Raw genomic sequence first — 21305 nt, forward strand, 5'->3', positions numbered from 1 at the left:
AGTCTAGGTTGTCCATATGTTTCCAGGAAATTGTCCATTTCCTCTACATTATCCAGTTTGTTGCCATATAGTTGTTCATAGTATCCTCTTATAATTTTTTAAATTTCTTCAGGATCTGCAGTTATGTCACCTTTTTCATTCATTATTTGGTTTATATGGGTCTTCTCTCTTTTTGATTTTGTCAGTCTAGCTACGGGCTTGTCAATCTTGTTGATCTTCTCAAAGAACCAACTTTTGGTGATATTTATCCTCTCTATTGTTTTTTTGTTCTCTATGTCATTTATTTCTGCTTTAATCCTTGTTATTTCTTTTCTTGTACTTGGTTTAGGATTGGTTTGCTGTTCATTTTCTAGCTTCTTCAGTTGATCCATTAGTTCTTTGATTTTGGCTCTTTCTTCCTTTTTAATATATGCGTTTAGTGCTATAAATTTCCCCCTCAGTACTGCTTTTGCTGCATCCCATAGGATTTGGTATGTTGTGTTCTCATTTTCATTCGTCTCTATATATTTAGCAATTTCTCTTGCTATTTCTTCTTTAACCCACTGATTGTTTAGGAGTGTGTTGTTTAACCTCTAGGTATTTGTGAATTTTCTAAGTCTCTGATGGTTATGGACTCTAATTGTATTCCATCGTGGTCACAGAATGTGCTTTGAATAATTTCAATCTTTTTAAATTTATTGAGGCTTGTTTTATGTCCCAGCATATAATCTATTCTGGAGAAATTTCCGTGAGCACTAGAAAAGTATGTGTATCCTGGTGATTTGGGATGTAATGTTCTGTATATGTCTGTTAAATCTAATTCATTTATCAGATTGTTTAGGTTTTCAATTTCCTTATTGGTCTTCTGTCTGGTTGATCTATCTATAGGAGAGAGTGATGTGTTGAAGTCTCCCACAATTATTGTGGAAACATCAATTGCTTCCTTTAGTTTTGCCAGTGTTTCTCTCATGTATTTTGTGGCACCTTGATTGGGTGCATAGACATTTACGATTGTTATTTCTTCTTGTTGAATTGCCCCTTTTATTAGTATGTAGTGGCCTTCTTTGTCTCTCAAAACATCCCTGCATTTCAAGTCTATTTTATCTGAGATTAATATTGCTACACCTGCTTTCTTTTGGCTGTAGCTTGCATGAAGTATTTTTTTCCATCCTTTCACTTTCAATTTCTTTGTGTCCCTGTGTCTAGGATGAGTCTCTTGTATGCAACGTATTGATGGTTCATTTTTTTAATCCATTGTGTGAATCTATATCTTTTAATTGGGGAGTTTAATCCATTTACATTCAGCGTTGTAACCGTGAAGGCATTTCTTGAATCAGCCATCTAATCCTTTGGTTTATGTTTGTCATATATATTATCCCCCTCTGTCTATTAATATCCTTTACTGTACCCATACCGAATCTCTTCAGTACTGAACCTTTCTCCAGGTCTCTCTGTCCTTTCTTTGTTTCTCTGTCTGTAGGGCTCCCTTTAGTAACTCCAGTAGGGCAAGTCTCTTGTTAGCAAATTCTCTCAGCATTTGTTTGTCTGTGAAAAATTTAAGCTCTCCCTCAAATTAGAAGGAGAGCTTTGCTGGGTAAAGTATTCCTGGTTGGAAATTTTTCTCACTCAGAATTTTAAATATATCGTGCCACTGTCTTCTTGCCTCCATGGTGGCTGCTGAGTAGTCACTACTTAGTCTTATTCTGTTTCCTTTGTATGTGGTGAATTGCTTTTCTCTTGCTGCTTTCAGAACTTGCTCCTTCTCTTCCGTGTTTGACAGTGTGATCAGAATATGTCTCGGAGTGAGTTTATTATTTGGATTTATTCTATTTGGAGTTCGCTGAGCATTTATGATTTGTGTATTTATGTTGTTTAGAAGATTTGGGAAGTTTTCCCCAACAATTTCTTTGAATACTTTTCCTAGACCTTTACCCTTTTCTTCCCCTTCTAGAACACCAATGAGTCTTATATTTGGACGTTTTATATTATCTATCATATCCCTGAGGTCCGTTTCGATTTTTTCAATTTTTTTCCCCATTCTTTCTTTTATGCTTTCATTTTCCATTCTGTCATCTTCCAGGTCACTGATTTGTTGTTCAACTTCCTCTAGTCTTATACTATTAGTGTCCAGAATCTTTTTAATTTGGTCCACAGTTTCTTTAATTTCCATAAAATCATCTATTTTTTTTATTTAGTCTTGCAATGTCTTCTTTATGCTCTTCTAGGATCTTCTTGATATCCTTTGTATCCCGTACTATGGTACATTGTTCATCTTTAGTTCTTTGAGTAGCTGCTGTAGGTGCTGTGTCTCTTCTGATCTTTTGATTTGGGTGCTTGGGCTTGGGTTATCCATATCATCTGGTTTTTTCATATGCTTTATAATTTTCTGTTGTTTTTGGCCTCTTGGCATTTGCTGAACTTGATAGGGTTCTTTTAGGATTTGTAGACCAATTGAAGTCCTTATCTCTAATTTATCAGATCTACAGCTTCATGGAGTACACTTTCTCTAACTAACCAGCAGGTGGTGTCCATGAGCCACCTGTTCTCCACAAGCCAGTTCTCCCCTGCTTTGCCTTTGTGGTGAGTGGGGGAGTGAGTCTTGTGGGGTCCAATTGGTATACCAAGCTTGTGTGTGTAGTTGGTATTGCCCGCCCTGTATATGGGGCGTGTTTCTGGGCAGTCAGGGAGGGGGGTGGCTCTAACAATCAAATCTCCCTGGTGATCCTGGAGTTTTAAAGCTGCTGCAATAGTCTAATCCTTCAGTTCAGTCCTGCCACAGTTTGTCTCTGCCACTGACCCACAAGTCCTTGGTATTGGCGTATGGCTCCTGAGACTTGCGAGTAGGTCCCTCTTCCAGGCCGTGCACCCCCTGGTCCTCTGTTGCGGGATGACTGTGCTATGTCACAGGTGAGTGCCATCCCAGGGCAGTTCTGGGCTGCTGGGCTGTGTAGGGAGGCTCCCAGTCTGCTGAAATGATGGCTGAATGGGGCTTTGTTAATTTGCACCGCTCCACCTTCCCAACTCTGGGACAATCAACTGAGGTTGCAGGGAAGGCTAATGTCCACGCCCAGTTTTGTGGTGTGTGCCTGTTATGTGAAGCACTTCCGTCACACTGGGTTGTGTGGGGCAGCTCTGGGCTATGGGGCTGGCGATGGGCAGGAGTGTTTCCTGTCCACCAGGATGATGGCTGTGAGTGGACACCCCCCTTTTCTTGGGAAGTTGTGGTGTTTAGTGAATTTTCTCAGCCACTGGATTATTGCTTTTTGTCTCAGAGTTCTCTTAGTTCTGCTCTTGTCTTGACCTGCCCAAATTGCAAGTGTTTGAAGCTTTCTGTATTGGGCTTCTTAGAGTAATTGTTTTAGAAAAAGAAGAACAGATTAAAAAAAAAAAGGGTCCTCCTCAGAGATCTAATGGGTTATTGAAATGCTAAGAGACAAAGCAATTAGGGCCATTAAGGAAAGGTCCACAGGGCAGAGAGATCAGCTTTCCTTCGGGATTTGCATATGAGCCTCAGGGCCTGAGCTCTGCCCTTCCCCTTTCTATGTTCACCAGAACTCCAAAAATCCTCCGCTTTTATTTTGGAGTTTTTCGTGCTGTTTTTTTCCTATGCCTGTCTCCTCTCTGCGGGGCTGGCTGCTCTCAGATTCTCTGGTGTCTGGTCTCAGTCTATCTATGGTTGGAGTTTGGATCAGTAGAATGAGTTTCCGATAAGGGCTGCCACTGCAGTTCTCCCTTCTCCTTCCCGGAGCTGACAGACCCTCCTCCCACGGGACTGAGCCCGGCAGGGAGGGGCGCGGGTCCCCCGGCCACAAAAACTTACAGATTTCGCTGATCTCAGCAGTTCCACGCCTTCATGAGTGTTGTATGAAGCATGCCCAAAGTCAGACTGCTCTGTGGTGTCCAGTCCACGCAGTTCCTGGCTTTCTACCTACTTTCCTGGAGGAGTAACTAAAACATACAGCTCACCAGTCTGCCATCTTGCCCAGCCTTCTATAATGCTTTCTTAACTCATGGGTGATAACAGTAATGTTAGTGCTTTTGTATAAATATTCTAGTGTCTCTTCCCATGAGCTTCATTTGCAGCACTAACTTGAAAATGGGTGAGGGATTCCTCTCCATTTATGAGCTGACAAATAAGAGATATTATGGGTAGAGCACTTTAACACAGTATTTGGAATATAGCAAGTGTGCTATGCTACACTTGTGATCCTGTGCTTTTATAATTAATGTCATCTATTATTAATGGTAACTGTTGGTATTACTACTAAGTTGATAGGTTATTCTGATTTCGCTAAAAGAGTTTGTGCCAGTTTGGATGTACTGTGTCCCCCAAAATGCCATGTTCTTTAAAGCAATTTTGTGGGGGCAGACGTATTAGTGTTGCTTAGGATGGAATTCTTTGAGGGTTTCCATGGAGATATGATCAACTGTGGGTGAACCATTTGATTAAATTATTTCCATAGAGATATAGACCCTGCCCATTCAGGGTGGGTCCTTGGTTTAATCACTGGAGTCCTATAAGAGAGCTAACAAACAGAAGGACCTAAGAGCAACTGAGAGAGGTATTTTGCAGACAGCCATTGAAAGCAGACTTTTGCTGATACTTTTGAGACACTAGCCCAGAGTTTGCTCCAGAGATGTTAAGAGAGGACAAAACGCCTCAAGAGCAACATTTTGACGAACTCACAGAAGCTGAGAGAGGAGCTGGAACACAACTCCGGAGCAGACGCAGCCGCATGCCTTCCTAGCTAACAGAGGTTTTCTGGACACCGTTGGCCTTCCTTCAATGAAGGTATACTCGTGTTGATGCCTTACCTTGGACACTTTATGGCCTTAAGACTGTAACTTTGTAACCAGATAAATCCCCTTTATAAAAGCCAATCCATTTCTGATATTTTGCAAAATGGCAGCATTAGCAAACTGGAACAGAGTTCTTATGTAATCAAAATCTTTTGAGCCACATTTTTTTTTTCACCTTATTGCACTACTACTAGGCATAAACTTAAATCTTTCAGGAATTTTCCATGCTGAAATAACAGCCTAGAGAGTGTGTGAAAATTCACTTTGTTTTACAATACAGATGGCATTAGAGGTCCTCCAAGGGCATTAGATCTTTGTTGTTTGCCTTTCAAAATTGACCCGCGAGTTTCATTTACTTTTCACTCTGTTGCCATCTCTAAAATGTTTTAAGGCAATGCTTCTAATAGTATGAATCATCTTTTTAGTTTAATCCCAAATCTTGCAGTTCTAAATAAAAAATTGAACTGAGTGCCCCCAAGGCTTTAATCTAATATCTAGTCCCTTGAATTATGGCCAACTCTTCATTTTTTAAAACATTGGCAGATTCTAAATACAACTTTTGGCTTCTTCCTTTTAGCCTCTGACCTTGGTTCATTTACGCTAACTGTGCAAATTGTGATTCTGGAGTATAGGGGGAATACAACTATATTATAGAACATTAGGGGAATTTTTAAAATTCTGAATTCGGTGCCTCCTCCATATAAAATGTGCCTTTTCAGTGTTGTTCCCTCAATCTAACGGTAATTTATTTGAAACTAGATGTGTGCATTTAATTTTTTAAAAATGTTTTTAAAGAGCCAGCCCTCAAAAACATTTAATCTAGATGCATTTATGTGTTATATAGCAGATCTTCTGGTTGAGAATTTTCCTTTATGTATTCAGTAATGCTTACAGAGCTCCTTGTATATGCCACGTAGCACACAAGGTGCTAAGGATGTGCAAAGACCAGTTCCTCCCCTGTGGAAGTCAACAGTCTGGGGGAATGGGGTTGATGGCATCAGTGATTCAAACATCATGAGCATCTCCATAGAAGTTCTACAGGTTCTACAAATGATACTAATAATAACATTGCAATTATATCAGATTTTATATGTACAAGCTCTTTACATGTTCTTTTCACCCACACTCATTGGCTTTAATACAAAAAGCAATCTTGTTAAAGAGTTTAAACATTATAGTATTCTTATCATATGAATTAAGAAACAAATTCAGTAGCTCACCTGTGGTTCCACAGTTAGGAATTTAAACCCAAGTCTCAGGTCCTAGAGCTCACACTCCTTCCTCGTCAGCATCCTATGTCATGAGCCACGACTGATGATTAATTCATATTTCCCCCAACATGTGAGATGCAAGCCACTGAGGGTGTGCAAGGTGATTTTAGGAAGTCTACTCTCAGGGAATCAGCAGTGCTGAACTACTGAGTGAAAAAGTGATTCCCTTTTCAGGTTGCTGTTTATGTCCTCTTGCTTTGGGGCTAGATACCTTTCCACTTCTCTAACCCAAAGAAGCAGCAGGTTTCAGCCTCAGAACATAGACATGCAACACTGCCAGGCTGGAATTTAATATTGTTGTTTTGTTTTCGTTGTATTAACTTTTTCAATTATCCTTAGGTGGTGCCATTGGCCTGCCACTTGGGGCTCAGCTGGCAATGCCCAGTGCACCTTTCCCCCAACTCCCTACTCAAAAAAAAATATGTAATGATGTAAAGTTACATTTCCAAATGAACATTTTTAAATATGCATAATAAACCATTAATAAATTAGCAGAAAGTGGTTGTGAAGATAAGTGGAACTGGTGAAGATGGCACACATGTGACTAAAATTTGAGAAGAGCTTGTCTAATTAACACCAACTCTCTAATTCACTGTCACTTACCTCCCAGGACTCCTGTCTTGTCTTTACCTTCAACTACTTGCAACCTCCCAGTCCCAAACCATGTGTCAGGAGGAGCAAGAGGCACGACAATTTCTGGGGCATAAGATCGGTAAAGATGACACCAAGGTTGTGCTAGTTTGAATGCTTTATGTCCCCCAGAAAAAGCCATGTACTTTGATGCAATCTTGTGGGGCAGATGTTTAGTGCTGATTAGATTGGAATCCTTTGAGTATTTCCATGGAGATGTGACCCACCCAACTGTAGGTGATAACTCTGATGAGATATTTCCATGGAGGCATGGCCACACCCATTCAGGGTGGGCCTTGATCAGTGGAGCCATATAATTGGGCTGACAAACAGAAGGAACTCAGTGCAGTGCAGCTGTGAATGATGTTTTGAAGAGGAGCTATAGCCAAGGGGGACACTTTGAAGAATGCACTGAAACTGAGAGGAACTGCAGTTTACAGAGACATTATGGGGATGGCCTTTGAAAGTAGACTTGCTCCAGAGACGCTAAGAGAGGACAAATGCCCCAAGAGCAACTGAGAGTGACAGTTTAAAGAGGAGCTGTGGCCTAGAGAGGAACGTCCTGGGAGAAAGCCATTTTGAAACCAGAACTTGGAGTAGATGCCAGCCACGTGCCTTCCCAGCTAACAAGGTTTTCCGGACACCATTGGCCATCCTCCAGTGAAGGTACCCGATTGCTGATGTGTTACCTTGGACACTTTATGGCCTTAAGACTGTAACTGTGTAACCAGATAAACCCCCTTTTATAAAAGCCAATCCGTCTCTGGTGTTTTGCATTCTGGCAGCATTAGCAAACTAGAACAAACGTCTACCGTTAAAATGATTGTAATCAATAGTGTTTTATGTGTTCTGCAAGATAAGTTAGCTCAGGATTCCCCAGGGAGGCTGTGACGGCCTCTGTGGTTGGGTGACCAGCTACACAAGGAAACTTCCACCATGCCAGGAATGCTGCCTCCTCCCTAATGCAGGCTCAGTGTTTTGACTCAGTTCAGAATCCCCTCCTCATACCCGTAGACTAATTACCAAGATTCTCCTCCAAGAAAGAGTTTATGCAAATCTACAGAGATGGTATCCCCAATCGTGAATAAGAAATTCTGTTGGGCTAAAAAATCTGTCAATAAAGGAGATTGAGCCTTGGTGACTCTAAAAATAACTGTTGAGTTATAATTTTCAATAAAAGTGTTGTTTGCAACACTTTAAGAAAAGACTTTGCACTTTCTGACAATAAATTGAGATGTGATTATTTTTCACTAAATTGTTTGAATAGCTATTTCTAAACCTGATTTCTGAATTTCTAGTATAATTCTCTCTTCTCAGTTTTGATCACCATAACTTAGGCACACCTGGAGGAGCCTGGGGATTGTGGTGATGGGTTTTATAAATTAATGGATATCAAAAAAGAGAGTCACAAATCTCACATTAAAATTCTTTTTTCTGCTACACTTATTCATTTCCTAACCTGTCATCTCTTAAAAAAAAGTATCCTTACATTTTCATTCATATCTGACGTAGTTTATGTGATGTGATTTCAGAGGTGAGGACATTTTAAAACTCATCACGCTTGAAGAAGTGCCGTGGAAGGAATGGTTTGCTTTTTTTAATTAACAGAGGGCCAAGAATAAAACAACAATCACCCCACTTCTAAATCCTGTATAGAATCAGTGGAGATAAAATTTAGAGCCACTGGAAGGAAAAAAAAAAAGGAAAGATTTGGTCAGGGAGATAAAAACAAAAAGCAGGAAAGTCAGTATGGTTCTATTTTCATGAAGACCCCAAGCTTTAATATTTGAACTTAAACAAGAACTGTGATTGCTAGCCTTAGCTGGTCGCTTACTTGTGCCTGCTAATGTATTGAATAGGTTGGTTCCCTCAGTCCTTATGACAGCCATGTTATCTGTAGACAGATTTGGTAGATTTTCAAATAGGAAAGCAGCATGTTCACAGATCATTTTTTTGTTGTTGTGTATTGTGCCACTTTAACAATTTTATGTCTACAATTGAGTGGCATTAATTACATTCATAATATGGCCTACCATCACCACCATCCATTACCAAAACTTTTTCATCAGCCAAAACAGAAACTCTCCCTCATACCCCCTTCCCTGTGCCCCTAGTAACCTCTAATGTGTTCTCTATCTCTATGAATTTGCTTATTCTAGATATTTCATCTAAGTGGTGTCTTACAATATTTGTTCTTTTGTGTCTGGCTTATTTCACTTAGCATGTCTTCATCCATGTTGTAGCATGTGTCAGAACTTCATTCCTCCTTATGACTGAATAATATTCCACTGTATGGATATACCATGTTTCATTTATCCATTCATCTATAAATGAACACGGGTTGTTTCTACCTTTTGGCCCTTGTGAATAATGATACTATGACCACTGGTGTACAAATATTTGTTTGAGTTTCTTCTTTCAATTCTTTGGGGTATTCACCTAAGAGTAAAATTTCTGGGTCATATGGAAATTCTATCTTTAACTATTTGAGAAGCCATGAAACTGTTTCCCACTAGCAGTGCACAAGAGTTCCAGTTTCCCCACATCCTTGCCAAAACTTTTTATTTTCCATTTTTTAAAATAACAGCCATAATAGTGGGTGTGGAGTAGCATTTCATTGTGATTTTGATTTGCCTTTCCCTAATGACTAATGGTATTGAGCAGGTTTTCACATGCCTGTTGGCCATTTATATATCTTCTTGGGAGAAATGTATATTCAACTCTTTTGCCCACTTTTTAATTGGGTTGTTTGCTTTTTGTTGTTGACATATAGAATTTCTTTATATATTCTGCATATCAAACCCTGATCAGATATATGATTTTCACCTATTTTCTCCCCTTCTGTAGGTTGTCTTTTCACATTATTGATAATGTCCTATGATACTCAAAGTTTTTATTTTAATGAAGTCTACTTTATCTCTTCTTTTCTTTTGTTACTCAACAGGGGTGTGTTCTTAAAAGATCACTCCAGGAGAAATATACAAACTGAAGGAAGGTGAGGAGATTTAGGGAGCTATTGCACTAGACAAGTGGGGTTTCAACTTTTCTGGCTGCCCAGAAGAAAAGAAGCAGCTAGATTTTTGCAAAAACAGCCATTTGTTCTCTAGACGCTTTAGGGATGCCTTTTTCCAAGGATGCTCTCTTGCTCATCTCTAAAGATCTGTGTGCCTCTAACACTTGCTCACTTACAAAGCACTATTTCAAGTCAGGTGCAGAGGTACAGGAAATTACAGTTATCAAGTAGCATTAACAACCCAAACTCTGGCAATACCTGCATCTGAGGGAAAATGAAAATTGCTATCTCTCTGAAATCTGGGTACCAATTGTGGATGTAGGACTAAACCCAGAGTGATTGACAGAAACTACAAAGCAATTGAATCAGCTCCTTCCACCTGCCTTTAAAACAGAGTAGTTCTCTTTTATTACCTCCTGTGACATCACTCTTTGACATCACTATTTTGACACGCCATCCAATTAAGGTGGCCTCCTTGGGAGTTACCGGGGTAATACAGTAAAGAAATAAGCAGGTCCAAATTCCAGAATCTTAGCAAAACTGATTGATCTGATGATGGACCCCGTTATGACGAGTTAGGCAATGCAATGCCTAGAGTCCAACTCATAAACAACTAAACGTTGATGAGGTTTTGTAGAATGAATCTAAAACACTGCTGTTAATCCCTTGCACCGTCTCCTCCACTGCACCAGTCCTCAGCTGTTTCCATAACAAACAGCTGAGACATTCCCAGGGACATCTAGAAGGAGCCTACAAATGCAGCCTTTGAATTTCAAACTGAGGAGCCTCCTCCTTGGAATAGGGCCCTTGAAAGCCCCTCAGGAGCAAATGCTGGGGAACCAGGGACTCCCCCAAACACTAAACCAGCCCTGCAGCCTCAGCCATCACGTGGGAAGGAGGACAAAAGTCTGTCCTGATTAAACACCCTAGGTAAGGGGCATGCAGCGTGCAGCCAAGATGTAGGATGCTGGTCAATAAGCACTCTTTTGGGAAACAAGCAGAAGGGCATTTAGGCTGAGAAAAGACTGAACATCCCATAACACTCATCCTCTGCCCCTGAAAATGGATACTCGTCTAAAACTCACTATCATATCGAAATAGTGACCTTTGTAAAACCCACCCTGGGCATCAGTCTGTAATTCCATGGGATATCTGCTTGGTCTGTGGACGATTCAGAAACAACAGATGTTCCACAGTTATTGTTTTCATCACCAACGTCATCATTCCTTTTCTCTCGTCACTCAGGTAAAGAGTATTTTCTTCTCTCTGGCCACTAGATCAGGAGTTCTCAGATTTTTTTCTGCTTCGATACACTTGTCGGACGGGTCATGCAGTTAGCGGGAGCTCCCTGCCTCAGAGATTCAGAGGGTGGGAAGAAAGGGAGCTTTTGAAATGTTTTTAATGCAATTTTATTGAGATATATTCACATAACATACAATCATCCAAAGTGTGCAATCAGTTGTTCACAGTATCATCATATAGTTGTGCATTCATCACCACAATCAATCTTTGAACATTTTCATTACTCTAAAAAATAAAATGAAAGTTAAAATTAAGAAAACATCCAAAACATCCCATTCTCCTCCTTCCCCCATTGTTCATTTACTTTTTTTATACAGTTTAATTGAGATATAGTCACACACCCTACAGTCATCCACAGTGTACAGTTATTCACAGCACCATCATACAGTTGTGCATTCATCACCAGAATCAATTTTTGAACCTTTTCCTTACTCCAAAAACAAAAAAGAACACCCAAAACTCACCTGTCCATACACTGGATAAAGGGAGTGCGAGTCACAAGGTTTTCATAATCACACCATCATACTGCAGAGCTTTTGAAATCTGACAAATTTTAAGAAAAGCACGAGTTGAACAGGTAGATTGAGAGTCCTTCCAGGCTGCAGACATGCGCCATGAAAATTACCGTGCTCGATGACAACAACCCAACAGGCTTGTCCGTAAAAGCTGGCAACCAACAGTGTTTGCCGCCTGTGGCCCACAGCCAGGGGAGCTTCTGAAAGTGGCTTTTTCAGTGAAATGCAGAAGGCACAAAGCCATGTGATCTGCCCCCAATCTATAACAGAGTGTGCAGAGAATTGGGCTCAGAAGCAGGAGGCCGGGGTTCAGGTCCCCAGTCTTCTGCTTCCTAGCGCATGGTTTTCAACAAGCCACTTAACCTCTTTTATACTAAATTTCCTCATCTTTGCAATGGGGAATGACAATGCTTACCTGCTAGAGCTTTGAAACACCATAAACATATATTAATAAACAGGAAATGTATGGCCTTGCTGTGAAAAGTCAGAGTAATATTCAACGGGAAAAAATTAAAAAGTCTAAAACTCAGCCAGACGTGGGAGAGACTGTTTCCAGACACTAAAACATCATATAATATTTTTACGCTGCAAACCTCAACTCTATCATCAAAAATGAAAGAGATGTTAGGGAAAAGAAGGCAACTCTGTGCAGATAGTACTAAGACCATCACTCCTCTGGAAATAAAAAAATACTGCAAAATTTTGAAATTGGCTTAGGTTGGAAGAGAAAGTGCTTTAGATCCATAGCTATTAACAACTTCTTTTAAAACAAATCAGTAAGTGTTTATGCGAAGATTTGAATTTATTTAGAAACAGCACTCTTCCAGTCACCGTCTCTGGCCTTGATGCACCCCATTCTTCATTGGCTGCCTTTTCCCAAGACATCAGATAATGTCAGAGCCCCATGCATTTTGGAGACCACCTTCCCATCAGCCCCTCTGCGGCCCACCAAGCAGTGTATGTGTCTTCAGTTGCTTTAGTGCTACAGCAATGAATAGTTTCGATGGATGATCCAATAAAATGCAACTTTTGGAAGAACCATAGGAGAAGTATGGGCAGAAAACAAAGTTCAGAGACTTTGCATGCCCCAGTGAGTTCATCTTCCTTCCTTCAGGGTGGTGATTTTAGTCATTTTACCTACACAGTTTTATTCATATTGGAAAGGGAGGAAAAATTCAATTTGAGAAGCTTCTAAAAAATTTGACCCTGCCCCACCTGAAAATCATGCTGTACGTTCACACAGCCTTGACCTGATGCCATTCTTTCTGGCTGCTTCTGTTGAATAGGATTTTTTTTTTCCTCCCTTTTTAATATCTGGGAGTTGTGGCTTTTTTAACAGACAGCATCACTTTGAAGCAACGTTCTCTTGAAGTGAGCTACTGAGATGTATAATTATTACCGGTGGAAAATGATGGTGGCTGGAGGGGAGGGGAAGGAGGTGATTGAATCCCCAAAACATGTTTTCTTCTCAGAAAAAAATGACTGTGTGCAGGAAGTTCAATTTTCTTGTGCTTCGTGCCCATGGAGAGCTCAGCCTCTTAAACGGGGAAGTCATTGGCATTCACTGGAGCTTGCCTGGTTTCATTTTTATTGTTTCAGAAGCTTATTACTCTTTCAGAGTGGTTCCCGGGTCCACTGCATTCTCTCAGTATACATGAGCTAAAGCAGTTGGAGGAAACACTTTAATTACATTTTAAGTAGAGTAAAAGCGTAAGTATATGTAGGAAAATTCTCACAGAAGATACAGTGAGACCATTAACTTAAATCCCCAAGATATGTAAAGTGTTTTTTTAAAATAAAGAGTCCATAATTGGTGTGTTAAATTGTATCTGCATATTAAAAATCTACCCTAAACACTAAATAATGCTAAAATGCATATATTGTGTTTAAAATCCCTCCTCTAAAAAGTGTACTGGGCTTTCCAGGCTCTGCCCCAATCGAGACGGCAGAGTGAGAAGCTTCCAGGCTCCATCCCATCCCACCCCCTCATCCCCCAAAGCTTTTCACAAACAGTAAGAACTGGCAGAAACATCTTTTTCAAAGCTCCAGAAAACAGTTAAAAGACTGCAGTAACAGGGCGAGTCCAGAATCCAGAAAAAGGCTACTTTGTGGTAGAACCTTGTGACCCCTGTACCTCCCCTCACCCATTTGGTGTGGCGCCGCCCACACTCCCATTGCAGATCTCTGGTCCCAGTGCCAGAGAGAACAGGTGGACCCCCGTGCATATACTGAGAGCATGTACATCTGGCCCATCTGTTTGCTGATGGCCTGAAGGACTCATCCCTGACCTTGCCCTACATGTAGAAGGCGTTTCCCTGAGTGCTTCTAAAGAAGCTGTGAGAGCACTGTCGAGTCATGCTGTCTGGGTCAAGGCATGCTGGCTGTAGGACATACTGCTGCAGTGCCCAGTTCTGTGAAGGGAGAGGGAACTTTCCTATCCATGTAAATGAGAGAATTCCTAGGGCCAGATGTGCATGCCCAAGAGGAGACTCATGCACAGAAAAGATCAGGGAAGCCCTAATGCCTTGGCCTGTAGCTATTCTCTAACTTCTTTGAGGGATAAGCCCTTAAGGAGACCATTAGCACACATCAATTGACAAGGACTGGGAAAGGGGCTTTCTTTTTCTTCTTCCCTTTTTTTTTTTTTTTTTGTTGCATCCTGGCATTCAAGGAAAGCTCTGTCATAACACTAGCTGGATACAAGCTTAAAGAACAGTTGTCTCAGAGTCTAAATTCCAGTGATAACACACAAAAATATCAAAATGTCTAGGTTTAAACAAAAGATTACGAAACATTCAAAGAAACATTCAAAGAAGATTAAACCACTAGAAACCATCAGTGAGGAGGATCTGACCTGGGACATCCCAGACAGAGACTTTTTTAAAATGGTACTAAATATGCTCAAAGAGCTAAAGAAAAATCTGGACAAAGAACTAGAAGAAATCAGGAAAATGATAGATGAACACAAAGTGATTATCAGTAGAGAGATGGAAGTTATGAAAAGGAACCAAACAGAAGTGAAGGCCACAGTAACAGAAATTAAAAATTCCTAGAGGTCCAAAAGCAGATTGGAGCTGGCTGAAGACAGAATCAGTGAACTTGAAGATAAGACTATTGAAATCATCCAGCCTGAGGAGCAGAAAACTAAAGAATGAATAAAAGCAAGAAGAGCCTGGGGAAACTTTGAGACACAATCAGGCATATCAGTGTATACATTGTGGAGTCCCAGAAGGAGAAGAAAGAGGGAATATTCAAAGAAATAATGGCTGAAAACTGCCCAAATTTAACATAAGACCTGAATATCCACATCCAAGATGATCAACAAACTTCAAACAAGATAAACCCCAATAGAGACACACACTCTACCATGTTATAATCAAACTCTCTGATGCCAAAAATAAAGAGAGAATTTTGAAAGCTGCAAGAGAGAAGCAACGTGCCACACCAAGGGAGCCTCAAAAGAGTAAATGTTCATTTCTCATCACAAATCATGGCAGCAGGCGGCAATGGAAAGACATATTTAAAGTGTTGAAAGCCCAAAACTGTCAACCAAGGATTCTGTGCCTGGCAAAACTGTCTCTCAAAACTGAGGAAGGAATTAAGACATTCCCAGATAAACAAAACCTGAGGGACTTTGTCATCTCCAGACCAGCTCTACAAGAAGTGCTAGAGGTAGTTCTGCAGGTTGAAAGGAAAGGACACTAGACAATTGACTGAAACCACATGAAGAACTAAAAATCTCTGGTAAAGATGATGACATGGGTAAATATAAATACCAATAGTACTGTATTTTTGGTTTGTAACACCACTTTTGACCTCCTATAGGATTTAAAAGGCAAATGCAGAAAATGTAATGATAAATCAGGGGTTTTGATTCATAATGTATAAACATGTAATTGGTGACAAGAGCTGTATACATGGAGGGAGAGGGAGAGTGTTCCTGTTTGTTAATGCTGCTGTTATGCACAATACCAGAAATGGATTGCCTTTTATAAAAGGGGTTTAATTTGGTTACACAGTTACAGTCTTAAGGCCATAGTGTCCAAGGTAATGCATCAACAATCGGGTACTTTCACTGTAGGATGACCAATGGCGTCTGGAAAACCTGTGTTAGCTGGGAAGTTACGTGGCTGGTGACTGCTCCAGAGTTCTGGTTCCAAAAGAGCTTTCTCCCAGGACGTTCCTCTCTAGGCTGCAGCAGCAAGCTCCTTCTGTCTGAGCCCTTATATAGGACTCCAGTGATTTAATTAAGAGCCACCCTGAATGGGCAGGGTAACACCTCCATGGAAATTATCCAATCAAACGTTTCACTCACAGTTGATTGAGTCACATCTCCATGGAAACACTCAATCAAAGGATTGCAGCATCATCAACACTAATATGTCTGGCCCCACAAGATTGCATCAAAGAACACAGTGTTCTGGGGGACATAATACATCCAAACTGGCACAGAGGGTATAAGAACATAGTTTATGTGTACAATTAAAATTAAGTTGGTATCAAATTGAATGAGATTGTTATAGATTTAGGATGTTAAATTTAAGCCCAAAGAAAATATCAGAGAATATGCCAATTTATAGAGACAGAAAGTAGAGCAAGGTTACCAGGGGGTGGGAGTTCAGAGTCATGGCAATTTAGTGCAAAATGCGTGTAGGGTTTCTGTTTGGGGTGAAGAGTAAATTTTAGTAATAGACGGTGGGGAGGATACTGCAACACTGTGAATGTGATTAATCCCTCTGAATGGTATGCTTAGGAGGGGTTGGGATGAAAAGATTGGTGTTGTATATATGTTTCCACAATTTAAAAAAAAAGAAAGAAAGAGAAACTAAAGAGATAATGACAATTATAAGCAATACATGATACTGTATGGGATCTAAAAATGGAAGAGAAAAGGCTCAAAATGATATTATTTTGACATAAGAAAGTTTGGAATATGCAATGTAAGCTTTATAGCAGTGTTGAATTTCTTGAACCTGATAACTGCATTTGAGGTGATTATATAATGAATATCCTTGTTCACAGGAAATGTACGTGGAAGTATTATTATGTGTTCAAATAATATGATGTGTTCAACTACTCTCAGATGGTCAGAAGATAGATAGATAATAGATAGATGCTAGATTGATAGATGATAGATTGATTAATTGATAACTAGATACATGGATGATAGATGATAGATTGATAGAAGATAGATGATAGATAGATGATAGATTAATAGATTGATAGCTAGATAGATGGATGATAGATAATAGATAGATGATAGGTAGGTAGGTAGGTACATAGATGATAGACAGATGATAGATGATAAAGAGATAGAGAAATAGATGAGAGAGAGAAAGAGGGAGGGAGAAAGAGAATGATACTGCAAAGGTAGCAAATTGTGAAAATTGGCAGATCTGGGTATCTAGGGGTGGTGGTATGCTGGAGGTTTGTATTATTTTTGTAACTGTCATGTAAGTTTCAAATTATTACAAAATAAAAAGTAAATTTTAAAAAAAGCAAGTATAGTGGGAGAGTGGGCAATCGTCTGTCTCTTAGGCTTTTCCTTAAGTTCTCCTCAGAAGAGAAGTCGTCGGTTGCTGAGGGATCATTTTCACATGCTCCCGTTGACCATCACTTCTGCTGTCTCCTGTTTGGCCTCTTTCTCAAAATCAATCCTCTGCTTTGGTTGAATTCACTATTAGTGAACCTGCCCATAACTTTTCAAGAAAAAAATCATGTGATCAGGGAGATCAATCCAATATCAAGCATGAACAGAGATTTTATTTGTACTCTAGGTTTGCCTCTGGTGTAGGGAAAAGTGAGGAAAAGATAAGCAGAGCAGCCCCCAAGTAGCCAGAAGCCAATTGCTGGCCAATGCTGGGAAAATCCTCCAACCCCTTCAAGCCACCAAGTTCTCTGCAGCTCAGCGCTAGGAGGATCCAAAACCTCCTGGCTTTACTTTAAACAAACTGGATTTGAACATTTCTTATCTATATGCAGCATAATTATATGTTATGTTAATTATGTTACATTACTTCCAGAGAATTTTGGTTCAAAGTAGAATTCCCCTCAATGCATTTCATAATTCAATTTACTGTATCATTTTAAAGGAACACATATAACTTTTGTCCTTCTCAAAAGATAAAAAAGACAGCTTAAGAATCTTTTGTTCTTGTCCAAAGAAAACTGCACAACAGAAAATTTTATAATTTGACTATATTTTTTTTTAAAAAATAGGCAAAAAGTATGCGAAATAGTACCTAATAGAACGATTGCAAAACAAAGTTGCAGATAATGTGAGGTACTTAGTGTTTCTCAGGCACATTCAGTGGTGGGCTACTTAGTGGCTGTCTGTCCATCTCACATCTGCAAAGAAAGGGAGGTAGGTTCACAGGGTATTCAGAGAACCCTTGGTCTCTTGGGGGAAAGGAGGAATGAAAGACCAGCTCTGGGACATACCAAACAAAGACTTTTTAAAAAACGATCCTAAATATGCTCAAAGAGCTATCTCCTATCTCTGCAATCACCTATCTGTGCTGGGCCTTGTTAAGAAACGAAAGATAAAACAGGATTCTCCAGCACTGATGCTGGCTCTTCCAGCCCCTCTTATTCCTGCTCTGAGAATTTCCAAACTGGAGGCAACCAGGGACTCCAGATAGGAAAGAGCCAGTATCATGCTACAGCTTTTCTGAGTACCCAGTGGCTCAATTGCTATAGACAAAGTTTTATTTTCTAACTAGAAATTTAAACCATTGACTTTTGTCCTACTTTGGGCATAAGAGGAAGTATCAAATCTAAGGTAAATATTTTCTCAGATATTTTGAAAGTGTATGGTAACAAAAAGCCATAACATTTGAAACTGAGCCTACCTTGGAATCATTTAAAAAATGATAATCTCCATATCAAAAGGATTAAAAAGCCAAGGCAGCAGATCTGGAAAGCCCTTCCTTCCATTCTCTCCCTGGGCTCCCCATAGATAAATTGCTTACTTTCCAAGCCAAGGATAAGGGCAAATGGGCTTAGGAATACAAACGTACAAATGTATTCTTGGGACTGTGGCTACATAACTGGAAGCCAAATGTTCCAGAAACTGCAGGGCTTATCTCCATATGTATATGGAGTCAGGAGACCATGACACACGTCTACAGATGTCATGCGTCATCTAATCTTATTCTTGGAGCAGATATATTTTTGTTTTGTTTTGTTTTTGTTTCAAAGAACAAATTTTGGGAATTGTAGTGTTTACATATAAGGAGATGGGTTATTATTTCACTTGTTGATTTGTGTTTGTTTCCTGATTACCAGTTAATTGAAAACAATCAACTCAAAATAACTGTTTTTAAAAGCAAGGACCCATGGAAATCCTATGATTTTACAAATGCTAAGGAAACGCAGCTGTGCTGCAACATAGCACAACACAGGAGCTCATCTCTGTCATTGGGGAAGAGGATCTCAAGGCTCAGTTGTGGCTTTGCTGCAGGTGATCTAGAAGCATTTCCTTTTACTGGTTGAACAAGAGATTGTCTCTTCCCCTAATCCATCATTGGTACATCTCCTTGTCATCCTGTGATTATCTCAACTAGTGGCCATGGGTGAACTGGAAGACCACAAGTTCTCCCCAAAAATCAGGTGTCTTCTTCCATCTTCCTCCAAAAATTAACAACCTACAAACTTCTAGATGGGTGGAAAAGGCAGAGAGAAATGAAATTGGTAATTAAATCATGACAAACTCCAAGTAGAATTAAATTGTTATAAAGGAAGTCAAATAATAGTTATTACTCAGCTGTAAAATATTTATCATTCGTAGAGCAACAGAGACAATATTCAGAAAAAGAGTATATGGCTTTAAAATTCCTGAACTTAATTTAATGTAATTTTATTGAGATACATTCATACACCATATAATCCATCCAAAGTATACAATCAGTGGCTCGTAGTATCGTCAAATACTTGTGCATTCATCACCACAATCAATTTTAGAATATTTCCATTACTGAAAAAAAAAAAAAGAAAAGAAAAATTTAAAAGAAAACCCCAAAAAACCCTTATCCCTCCTGTTTTTGACTCTTAGTATTGGTGTGGTGCATTTGTTACAGTTGATGAAAGAATATTAAGATATTGCCGTTAACTATAGTCCATAGTTAGAAACAGGTACACTTTTTCCCATGTACCCTTCTACTTTTAACTCTTTGTAATTTGCGTGAACTTACTTTTAAATGCCTTTTCTATAGCAGAAGTGAAGTTACATTTGAATAAATCCCCGATCATATAACAGTCTTGCTCTAGATACAATTAACTAATGTTTTTTACTACTAATATTTTTATTGTCTTAATTTATTAATAACCTGAAAATGATTTATTTTTATGCCCTGTATTGTACAGTATTTTACCATTCAAGTAGCAATTTATAGGTGAATCAATTTCTATATCTATAGCTATAGTCCATCTGATCCTCATCTGCTCTCAAAGTGATAAACATAATTTAAAAATTGTTTTAATAAGATATCAAGCAAGATAATGACTAAGGTAGTTTAAATTAAGACAGGCAGTTTAAAACTCTAAGAGTTATTAAATTCATAATTATGTTTGTAGTGTTCTCCCTTCACTTTTGCATATCATAAAATAGTATTTACTCCTGTTGCATCATTGTGAAAACATACTGATAACAAGATTTGAAGCCTGAGAGTGGGACAGGGTGGGAATTGGGCTCTTTTCCAGCCAGTTGTGATGAGGGATGAGCTATATGCTAACAGCAGTATCAAAACACAGCAGGTCATGAAAAAGATGTGACTTTGCAAAGCATGGTATGATGAATTCTTCAAACTGGATATTCAGGTTTTCTGAGTTGAACCCCTTACACGCTTAAGCTATAGAAATAAAGCTTTATTTTGAGAGCAAAGTCAAAACATGCTTTTTCCCAAATCCTGCAATCATTTATTCATTCAGTAACTAATCACTGGATTCCCACCATGAGACATAGCAGAATGGCAGACACACAGCCCCTGCATTTTGGGAGAAACAGACTTGAACAATAGGACGTGCCTGGCACAACTGAGGGGCTGTGGTGATGTGCAGGCAGGTCAGGGGCACGGAGGGCACGTGTGTAGAGTCAGTGAGAAATTGTATTCTCCTGAAGTAGTTATTTAAGGCTCAATTAAACTAATAAGGAATAATTGAACCCATGAAAGGAATAGGTTCTGTTGAACCACAGGCTAATCACTGAATATTGGTAATTGGTTGAAATGGCCCAGATGGCTGCACACCATTGGTGAGCTAGAGATTTGAGGAATAAAGAAGAGCTCCCGTTCTAAAGGGAGAACTTGGAAAGCCTTCCTGGGGCCTCTTAGAGGGTATGTGTTGCAGAAGAGGCTTTCTCTGGTCAAAAGCAATTCAGGATATGCTTTTATACATCTGGTCTACCTTTGCATCTTCTTCCTTCTCTTCTCTTCTTCTCTCTCAGTTTGTGCCAAGAAAGTATAAGAATAACTGTGGCAAAGACAAGAAATTGGTTAACTAAGTTCATCTTGCTACCATCCTTCCCATAACCTGCCTCTGTAATTGACCTCATAAAGGGTAAAATGTAATATGGACTAAAGTAGAAATAAATGTTTCAGATTTTCTTTTTCATTTGTCAACTGACAGCAGAGAATACTTTCATTATAACTTGAATAGAAGAAAAAAATATATTATATATACTAATAACATGAAGATTAAAGGCCCTGGGCATAATAATACCAAATCCTTAAATAAATGGACATATAAGCTCCTTTAAAAATGAGGAGGGTTTATTACAGGATTTCAGCCTCGAAGTAT

At 39.4% G+C, this 21305-nt stretch overlaps 1 protein-coding gene across 5 annotated transcripts in view; it reads left to right on the forward strand.

Moving 5' to 3' along the window:
- The window catches only part of PTPRM (protein tyrosine phosphatase receptor type M), a 792402-nt gene that overhangs the window by 665771 nt on the left and 105326 nt on the right, over window positions 1-21305 (forward strand). The window lies entirely within an intron of this gene.

The sequence above is a fragment of the Choloepus didactylus genome, chromosome 16, assembly GCF_015220235.1.
Source record: "Choloepus didactylus isolate mChoDid1 chromosome 16, mChoDid1.pri, whole genome shotgun sequence".
Classification (NCBI taxonomy): domain Eukaryota; kingdom Metazoa; phylum Chordata; class Mammalia; order Pilosa; family Megalonychidae; genus Choloepus; species Choloepus didactylus.